This window comes from Vicia villosa, linkage group LG7 (assembly GCF_029867415.1).
Source record: "Vicia villosa cultivar HV-30 ecotype Madison, WI linkage group LG7, Vvil1.0, whole genome shotgun sequence".
In the NCBI taxonomy this organism is placed as follows: domain Eukaryota; kingdom Viridiplantae; phylum Streptophyta; class Magnoliopsida; order Fabales; family Fabaceae; genus Vicia; species Vicia villosa.
The window spans coordinates 106269559-106280259 of record NC_081186.1 but is presented as its reverse complement, the minus strand read 5'-3'; the positions used below and the strand labels follow the sequence as shown (position 1 = coordinate 106280259).

The 10701-nt window shown below is 36.1% G+C and overlaps 1 long non-coding RNA gene across 2 annotated transcripts; it reads right to left on the bottom strand.

Annotated features, from left to right (window-relative positions):
- Nucleotides 1-3270: 3270 nt before the first annotated feature.
- LOC131616423 (uncharacterized) lies at nt 3271-10261 on the bottom strand. Of its 2 annotated transcripts, none has more exons than XR_009288095.1 (7): nt 10083-10261; nt 7526-9659; nt 4988-7207; nt 4741-4828; nt 4587-4628; nt 3876-3949; nt 3271-3429 (listed from the first exon to the last, which is right to left on the bottom strand). It is a non-coding gene; the product is annotated as an uncharacterized LOC131616423 (long non-coding RNA). The 2 variants fall into 2 exon arrangements; XR_009288094.1 differs by having other exon boundaries at nt 9156-9659; nt 10083-10257.
- Between the last annotated feature and the right edge of the window lie 440 nt (nt 10262-10701).

The following is a 10701-nucleotide window of genomic DNA, read 5'->3' as shown; positions in this document are numbered from 1 at the left end:
AAATGCAATTAAACCACCGGTTCATGAAAACCTTCGGTTTTAACAGTTTACACCGGTTCAACCGATTCAATGACATATTCAATCCCGCAATTGAATCAGACCGATTACCTAACCGATTCCCGGTTTGACGGTTTGATCAACCGGTCAGGTTCGGTTTTTAAAACACTAATTATAATTGGTATCTCCTACCCATAAAATATACTAATGATGTCTCTTTGATCACTTTATATAGGAAAATAGTATACGGGTGTTTTCGGTGCTTTAATACGATGTTTAATATTTTCTTATAAATGTATTATTATGTTGTTAGTGCTTTAAAACCATGTGACTCAACCAAACACTTATGTTGTTGATTTGGTCTTTGCCTCCATTGAATTTAAATTTTAATGTTTTAAACCAATTAGAGTGACACAACTAATATTAAACTTTATATTACTATAAAATATCTTTCTTGATCTTTGTTTTTGTTTTTTTTTAATCAAAGAATATATATTGATATTAATTCAAAAAACAATACAAGTCCATGGTGATCAAAAGATCCAACCACCCAAAAAGACCAAAGGAAACCACTCTTACATCATTATTCTAGCAAGATGGTGCCTAATCTTGGTATGTTGCCAACCCCTATAAATTATATTATCTTTAATTCTATCATCTATACAAGTAATATCAACATTCTCATTAAAGCAAATACTACTACGCATTCTCCAAACACTATACAGAGTTTCTGCAATGCTCATCTTCAGCAGAGTGGCTTTCCAACCCTTACCTTTAGTGGCTGCAGTAAGCCAAACTAATTCCTCCCACTATTGTGGTCTATGAGCAACACCCAACAAGATAAGGATCTCCTTCCATATTGGCTTAGTTTTGATGCACCTGAAAAACAAATGATTAAGGGATTCCTCCTCAGTTTTGTAGAGCACACAGCTGCTATCATGAATAATACCAAACCATTTCAATCTCTCCCTCATGGACAACTTGCCATGACAAGCCATCCAGAGGCACACGACTGCTCGGGGCCTAGCCTTGTTGTACTGCACCATATTATGCCATGGAACTCTATTCCCATCATCATTCATACAATTTTAGAAAGTGGTGACTTTGAATTTATTCTATTGTAGAGCCATATCCCAAGTCTGTTTCATATTCACAATTTCACCCTTTGTTTTAAGATGCCCTTGAACATCCAACTATTGTGCACTTTCATATCATAATCCAAAATGTCCTTCCCTTTAAGGTAGTAGCAGTTAATCCACCTAACCCACAAATTGTCTGCTTTCCCACTCAGATTCTATAAGCATTTCATCAGCAGTGCGGAATTCCAGCATTGGAGACCAACACATGTGGATAAAAGGTTGTACCATCTTCTTAAGGGTGGACTGATGTGTTGACCCCCAATATTCTCAGAACACATCTTGGGAGATCAACCTGATGAAGAAACCAACAACCAGGAGAACCATCGTGAAAAGAAAGAAAATTTTAAAGGTAACCTGGTAAAGAAACATAAGAAAGAGAAGGGTAAAAAAAAATAAAGTGTCCTTTTTATGATTGAGCATGTGCTAGAGGTGACTTCTGACGCACCAGATGGTGAAACTTCTAAGAAAAAGCCTAAGAAAACAGCAAATAAAGACAAGAGTCCATCAAAGAAAACAATGGAAGCATAACCAAAAGTAACAAGAGATTTTGACATGAATGGGCCAGTTGAAAGTGAGCAAGAAGAGGAAGTGGATGAAGATATCGTGATTGAAGAGGAATCAAATAAAAATGAACCAAAACTTGTTAATGAAGAAGACCTGAATGACGAAGTCAACAAAAATAAGGACCAAGAAATGAATATTGATAAGGACAAGGACAATGTTGAAGACAATGGCAAGGAGGAGGACAATAATAAAGACAACAACAATGAAGATAAGGATGGGGAAGAGGCCAACGATGAGCAAGATAAAATGAAACAAGAAGTTGAACCTGTTACGGACCTTCAACAAAAAGTTGAACCTATCATTTATTCCCCTTGCAAGTACCAATTAAAGATGATCATAATGAAGTAGAGCAAGGCCAATCTGAACAAGACCTTTAGCAAAATGATTAGGAAAACACTAAGTTTCATGCCCTATTTAAAACAACGGAAGCCTAGGAGAACATCAAATGGGAGAGTTATTTAAAGACTATTGGCGTACCAAAAGGTGACATAGTTCTATAGGATGTTGCAAAAAGTTGAACCTAAGGCCAAATACTCCATAAAAGGTAGAAATAAATCAGGGCAATCTGACGTGACAAAACATGTCACCAAGCCCCCATCAGAAGAGCAACAGAGGACCACTAAGTCCTCTCCAAAATTTAAAGCCCAGTGACAAATCTGTTGTTGTTTCTGAGAAGGAGGCGGGGTCAAAGGTCACACAAACCAAGAGCAAGAAGATATAAGGACGGGTAATGAGTCAATTTTAGGGGTGTAATAACTCACTATTTGCGAGAGTTCCAATCCCTTAACACTTGAATTTATTTTCTTATTAGCAAGTTTTATTATGTTAATTTAAGTTCACTTTGTTGTTTTAAGTAATTTCAGATAGAGCGCAATAGATACTCCCTTTTATGAGTTTTATGAGTTTGTCACTTGTGTAGGACCATTGCATGATAAGTTATGGTATATGACAGAAAATGGAGCATTACTTTAAACTCAATTTTGAGGAAAGTCTTATATTCAAATGATGTTATAGGAAACAGAGGTTTATTGCATTAGGGAAAACGTGGCAAGAATGTGAACATCTTTCTGAGTTTGTCCATTGCAAACTACATTGGTTCCTTAATTGTCAACGTTGTTCATAGAGCAAGAACACATGAAGGGAAAACACCATGGTTAGGGGGTCGCAATTTAAATAACAATAGACTTGATTACTGTTATTAATGTTAGTTTAAATTGAAACATAAGATTCGATCTATTTGAGTTTTGTTAATGTTTCTTCATCACCCGTATCCCTTTTGATTTTCCCAACTTGCAAACATACTTCTAGTGAATGGCATTGAATCTGATAATATATCAAAAATATCCCTTTTGATTTTCCCAACTTGCAAACATACTTCTAGTGAATGGCTTTGAATCTGACAATATATAAAAAATTATTCATACTTTTTTTTAAGTAATTCATTCACTTATTGGTATATTCAATACTATTTGAAAACCATAAAGGTTAGAGTCTATTGATATAAGTTTTTAATTTTCAAGAAGGAATATGGAAGCAAGAGACTTGACTCCGCAAAAAAAAGTCATGATGGTAGAAGTAATACTCAATAAAAATTACCCAAATAGAAGAAAAACATTCACATTCAATTCAATTCAATTCAATGGACATCCAAAAAAAAACTCTTCCTTGCTAATCTTCAATAAATCCTTGTTATAATCCCCCGTAGATTATGACTTGTTTGAATATGTTCCTGAAATGGTAAAACCATAATCAATATCTTACCTTCTCATAAATATTCGAAAAGACATATAAGTGCTTCATGCACAATTGCAATAGCCAACAAATCAAGAGAACAAATCCACAAACTTACAATTCCCACACAATGCTTTCTTAATAGATATACAAGTAACTATATTTCAAAAATATGTGGCAACAAATAGAGATAACTATATTTGGAAAACGACAGGTGTTATGGATCATTCAATGATGTAAAGTTTAATGACAGAAGCTTATAATGGGTCACAAGAGAACAAAATCATTTTACCATATTATACAGAATCACTTCTCCATTATTAGTTTAATATATAAATATCAATTTGCCTTATTATACACCTCCCAAAATTAATCTGAAGAGTCCATAAATATGTCATTTGAAAAATAGTACATAAATGTGTCATTTGAAAGAACTATTCGTACCGCGATTCTTAGCTAATTTAGACCGCCTTCTGTGTGAATGAATATATAGCCATTTGTTGCATTTTCACGAGGTTCTGCATGAAAGTATAAAAGTACTATCAGCAACAGCAAAGAGTCACAGTTATTGCCATTTTAATACTAACTCAGTAGCACATTTGCAGAATAAACATCAATGGGTGAGCTCCAAACCTAGGGGTGGACAACGGTTCAGTTCGGATTGGGGCCCTATTATCCATGTTTTATTAGGAACCCTATTAAAATGTGTATACATTTGAGTATAGATTTCCTTAACTATGACAAACAAAAATAGAGAGAGAGAGAAAAAAAAGAAGCTTAATTAAAGCAACAAAACAAGCTTATGTTACATAAGGTCCTAGGCTTTCTTCACAAACACATCTGACTTAAGATCACAAAACCAAACTAATATTGCAAAGAATATGACAGCACAATTTCCACCAAAAACTAAAACAAAACAAGCTTATAAACATAAGGTCTGAGGCTTTCTTCACAAACACATTTCCATATGTAATTCCAAGTTCAAGGTCCTCAAATACAAGTATAACATACAAAAGTCACAACCAAACAAGTTTTTAAATGAAACCTAAAAACCACAACTTTGTTCCCAACATGAAAGCTTTTGATAAATCGCTCTAAAAACAAAACATAATCACAAATTGAAGTTCATAAGTTATCTTGATTCAAAATGGTTACCTTTTTATTTTAACCCACTCTGATGCATCCTTGAATCAAGATCTGAACCCAAAATATATAAACAATAAACATAATTAACAACACAGTCATTTAAAAAAAAACTCTAACCTTAATCACAAACCATAAATTTCTTTATAAATCAACAACAACCAACCTTAATCATAATCTAATCTGAGATGAATGGAACCGCGGTATTGGAGATGGTGGTGGGAGACAGCGGTTCATAGCACAACAACAACGAACTGTAAACAAATAAAAGAAAATCGAGTGGTTACAATTTCGATTTTACTTCCAAACAAATCTATAAACGCAAGTCGTTAAAAGAAAGGAAGGAAAAACTGAAAATGAAGTTGAAATTGAAGATTATATAGAGTGAGAAGAATAGAGAAAAAGAACGTTACCTAACAAAAGCAAGAATCGACGGCCGCTGGGAGATGGATTAGGGTTCGCTACAATTGAAGAATATATAGAATTTCATATTGGGCTAAGGAAGGGATTAGGGTTTGCAAAATTGGAAGCATCAGCTTATAGAATTTCAGATTGGGCTGGGGATTCTGAGAATGCGTTGGGCCTAACCATCATTAACTATTATCTTCGGTCGGATTCGGTTTCCGACGGGCCCAAAACCAAACTCCGAATCCGACCATGTATGCCCGCATCAACCCTTTTCCTCCTTCCGCCGCTACCCGCAAACCGACTAAAACCGATCCGCTTCAAGAATCTTCCATCGGACCGGTCGGATTCCGTCGGACGGTTGTTTTCTGTCCACCCCTATCCTAACCTATCAACTGATCAAAACAGTTGAAATCTACAGAAACAGGCTCGTACAGATTTGTGTAATTAATTGGAAGTCAAATCTTAAACCTCCAAAACTAAACCTGCTGCAACACACACGGACCAGAAATATTCCTGCTTTATTCTCAGACAAAAGCACTTCACTTCCACTTCTTCTTATTGCTTAAATTTTTTATAGTTAATTTTTTAAATATATCTCAAAATATTTAATTAATATGATTTGATTAAATATCTCTCTAAACTATACACTTACCCAATTTCCAAATTCATTAAGCTCTCCTCTGAATTACACACACTTTCATTTCTCACCAACTTTCATTTACACCAAATCTTCATCTTTCTTTTTCATCTTCACCCATCTTTTTCATCTTCACCCTTTCTTCAAGAAATCACCTTCTAAGAGTCTTTTTTTCTTCAAGAAACTATGCCAGAGTTATTCAAAGCTTCTGTTTACTTCACTTACATAATGTTCGTTTTTCACGGAACTGTGGCAGTTCTTTATGCCCAGACCTCTGATGATGATTCTAAAAAGAAGCTTCAAGAGATCTTGACTACCCTGGTGCACTCCTACAATGTAACCCAATACTTCTCTCTATTGGCAATGGCAATTAGCCGTCCTAATGAAGGCATAATCCAGACTCTTGTCCTAATGACAATCAATGGAATTGGCTCTTTTTTCATACTCGAGGGTGTTTCAGACGGGACTGCATGGACTAGCCTCCTGCTATGCTTCTTTGTTGCTTTAGCAATCTTCATTCTCACTTTCGAACAAATCGTTGACGAAGGCCATCAAATGGTTACCGAACTACGCAAACGAATCTCGTTTTTGCGTAAATTCAAAGCTCAGAATCGCGCACATGCAGTAGAAGACGACGCTGCGCACAGGGCTGATTTGACCCACAAAAAGGATGAATTGACCCTAGACAAAATTGAAAAAGCCTCCAACCAAGTTGAACTAACACTCCACCAAGCTGAATTGACACTCCGCAGGGCTGAATGGGCCCTCGACAAGGCCGACCTAACCCTCGATAAAGCAGAATTAATCGTCGACGCGGCTGAGAAGGCCTCCCAAAAGGCTGAGGAGGCCTCCCACAAGGCCGAGATGGCCTCCAACAAAGCCGAATTGACACTAAACATGGCTTCATTGACCATCATCAAGGCAGAATTGACTCTCGAAAGAGCTGATCAGGCCTCCGACAAGGCGGAGAAAGCCTCCAACAAGGCTGAATCCACCCTCAACAAGGCTGAGAAAGCCTTGTCGGAGGCTGAGGAAGCAGTCAACAAAGCTGACCCTCAACAAGATTGAGAAGGCCTCCTAATATGCAAGTCAATCTGCATTCTACTCACTCAAGCAGTTGGAAATATGATGTACAGTATGGTGTAGTATATTTTAGCCTATCTAGAAATATGATGCAGTGTAGTATACTTTAGCTTATCTAGAAATATGATGCAGTACAGTGTAGTATACTTTAGCCTATCTAGAAATATGATGTACAGTGTAGTATACTTTAGCCTATCTAGAAATATGATGCAGTACAGTGTAGTATACTTTAGCCTATATAGAAATATGATGTACAGTGCAGTGTAGTATACTTTAGCCAATCTAGAAATATGATGCAATACAGTGTAGTATACTTTAGTAGCTTATCTAGAAATATCATGCAGTACAGTGTAGTATACTTTAGCTTATCTAGAAATATATAGTTTACTTTAACTTTGATTTTTCATATTCTCTAGTATGATGTATGTTTCGGCATCACCTGTCGACATGTCAAAATAACCGTTTCCATTTATTTGCTCAAGAACACCCTTATATCAAGCACGGCCTACAAATTTCAACATGAAACATAATTCAATAATGAGAAAATAAATAGGTTTCATGTGAAAGATGTTAGAGCAGATATACAAAGTGATGGTGTAGAGAGAAATTAGGAAAAGATATTCTATTGATATTATCCAAGCTATGATACAAAATGAAAGTTGTGCTTATTTATAGTAACGTCACACACGTACACTTTCAGCTATTCATCTTAGTATACAGGCTATTTAGTATATGAATCACTTCTAACACCTTCCCTTGATTCAAACTACTCACTACAAACAACTTACATTCATAAGATCTATAAGTCTCTTAAATCTCTCACCCTTCAAGGACTTAGTCATGATGTCTGCTAGCTGTATTCCAGTTCTGCAATACTAAATTTTGATTTACTTGGTCTCTAAGAAAACGATACTTGGTGTCAACGTGTTTGCTTCTTCCGTGTGACACAGGATTTCTGGCCAGATCAATTGCTGATTTGCTATCTACTAACAGATCCAATGCATCATCATTGAATATTGATCACCTTCAGTTCTCCAAGTAATGATGACAGCCACAAGGCTTGAAAGGCTGTTGCACAGGCAGCAATATATTCAGCCTCACATGTAGACAAGGCTACCACTGTCTGCTTCTTAGAACTCCAGGATATAGGGGACCCTGACAGCTATGGGCCTTTTGTTTAGAGGCTGATTTATCATTTCCCGAGTATTTTTCTTTTCAATACTCTTCACCTCTTCTTCCATGGCTAGTCTCCGTACTTCCTTTGACATTGCTTCCTCATAAGATATAGGTTCCATATCTGCCATGAGAGCCCTATGCTGTACCAGATCACCTTCTTCTGAGATAGTGCCGTCAGAGTATACATGATAGTCCCTCAGCCTTGATGAAGGCTGTTTTGTCCTTGTAGGTCTACCTTCTTCTCTTTGTAGATCATTTTCTGCTGCTTCACAGTGTGCTTCTACGCTTGCCTCAGTATCTTCCCGTTCAAGCTGGATGTTGGAGCTTGTCTTTGCTTTTGGTTGGAACTCTTCCCATGAATATGCTTCATCAAAATAGACATCCCAGTTGAATGTGACTTGTTGATTTTCTGGGTTGTATAGTTTATATGAGCCAGTTGAGTGTAGCCTACAAAGATCACCTTCTCACTTTTATCATCTAACTTCTTTCTTCTTTAATCAGGTACATACATGTCTGTAGCATATAGACCCAAAAATTTTAAAGTGTTTGACTGAGGGCTTGTTTCCTGACCAAGCTTCTTCTGGGACCATCAAGCCAAGTCTTTTAGTTGGGCACATGTTCAACACATATCCTGCAGTCATGGCTGCTTCACCCCAAAAGCTAGCATGCTTCTAACCATGTTTAGAATAGTTGTTTCTTCTTTCTGCAGTGCCATTGTGTTGGGGTGGGTAAGGTGCAGTCACTTCATGCACTATACCTTGTTCCCTGTAAAAATCTTCAAATTCTCTTGATGTAAACTCCCCACCACCATATGTTCTTAGAGTTTTGATATGCTTTCCTGACTGCTTCTCCACAAGAACCTTGAATTCTCTGAATATCTTGTACACATCACTCTTTGCCTTGATTAGGTAGATCCATAACTTCTTGCTCAAGTCATCAATCAACAAAGGATACGAAATACTTATTCTCTCCTAGTGATGGACTATCAAAGGGTCCACATGCATCAGAATAAACTACATGTAATATTTCATTGGCTCTAGAGGTGTTGTACTTGTTAAAGGAGTTTCTAGGTTGCTTGCTTATCGAGTAATTATCACCGATTTACTTAGGGGTAGATTTACTTAGGGGTTTAAACTAATGGAAATCCTCTTACCATTCCTTTAGACCACAATTGTTTCATATCCCTAAAGTTCAAATAACCTAACCTAAGGTGCCACAATCATGAATCATGTTTCAGAATAGCAACATAGAAACATTGAGATTCTATGGTGTTTTACCTTGAAGGTTCTATTTTTGGCCAAGGGTGCTTTCATCACCAATTTTCTTGCTCTGTCATGAACCTCCAGAAAATCTTTGCCTGAGGTAGCTGAGAAGCCTCTCTCCAAGAGCTGGCCTAGACTGATCAGGTTGGTGGTCATACCAGGGACATAGAGGACATTAGTGATTATTGATTGCCTTCCATCTTTTCTTTTGACAACGACGTTCCTTCAGCCTGGGTGGCCCTGTTGTCAGCAAACTTCACCATGCTTTTCTTGTTTGAATCAAAGTTGACAAGCCACTCACGATGCTCAGTCATACGATTGGAACACCCTAAGTATATGTACCACACTTCATTATTGTGAGTCTAGATTAGTAATCATCATCGGCTTTAGAGGTTGTTCAGAATTCGTTCCATCTTCTTCTTTGGTCATGTGTGCCTTGCAATCTCCATGTGATTGACTCCCGTGATTTTCTGTTTGATTTGTTGAGGCTGTTTCATTAAAGCGGAAGAACTCAAAGCTCTATAGTAAAAATAGTGAAAATTAGAAACACACACCAAACAAACATAAAACAAAAACAGTGAAAATTAGAAACACACACCAAACAAACATAAAACAAAAATAGTGAAAATTAGAAACACACACCAAACAAAAATCAAAGCAAAACGAATCACAGATTAACAGAATTGAATAACGGATTCTTCGTATAAACGAAACTTGAGCTACACCAATTCTTATTCCGGCAAATCGAATCACAAAAAACAAAATTAATCAATCTAATAATCTAGAGCAATTAGAACACAACAATTCCATTGAACTTCAATTAGACTTGTAACACAGAATTAAATAGACACTAAAGCCAAAAATAAAACTTGTAACACAGAAATAAGCTTTTTCGACAGAGATCTGAGAGTTATTAAAAACCGGGAAACAAATAAAAACAACCTGTGAAAACCGGTCTAAACAGGAGGATCGTGTTGTTCCTGCAGTTGGACGGCATAAATGTTTCTTGTGCGCTCATCGTTTGTTTTGAGTCATGATTCCTGTGCTCTCCTCTCCGTCTTTTGTTTTGAGTCACAGGAGAAGGAGAGATTATATTCTTTTTAGTCTTAAAACTAAAACTTACACAATTTTACTTGCCACCCCAAATAATTATTTTATTATTCTAAAAATGCATTTAATATTATTTATTTTTTAAATACTATTATTAGTGTACAATGAAAGTCAAATTTTGCACGAAGTAAAATAAAATTTTTGGTACAAATCAGAAATTGTTTGAGTTTAGAAAATTTTCGGTTGCGATATACTAGAAATTCTAAATTTTTTGGGGTAAAGTTACAAAATATTCACAAAAACATCAAAAATTTATAAAAATTTTGGGACGATACATATTTAACTAAAAATATCAAATTTTCATAATACCATAAATATCTCGATAACATTAGATAATTGTTGTGGTAAGTACCCATGTTTATTATATATTACGTAGATTGCTTATTTTCCCATACACATCATTAAAGAAATACAACCATTCAAATTGATGAAAAAGTGTATAATTCAAAAA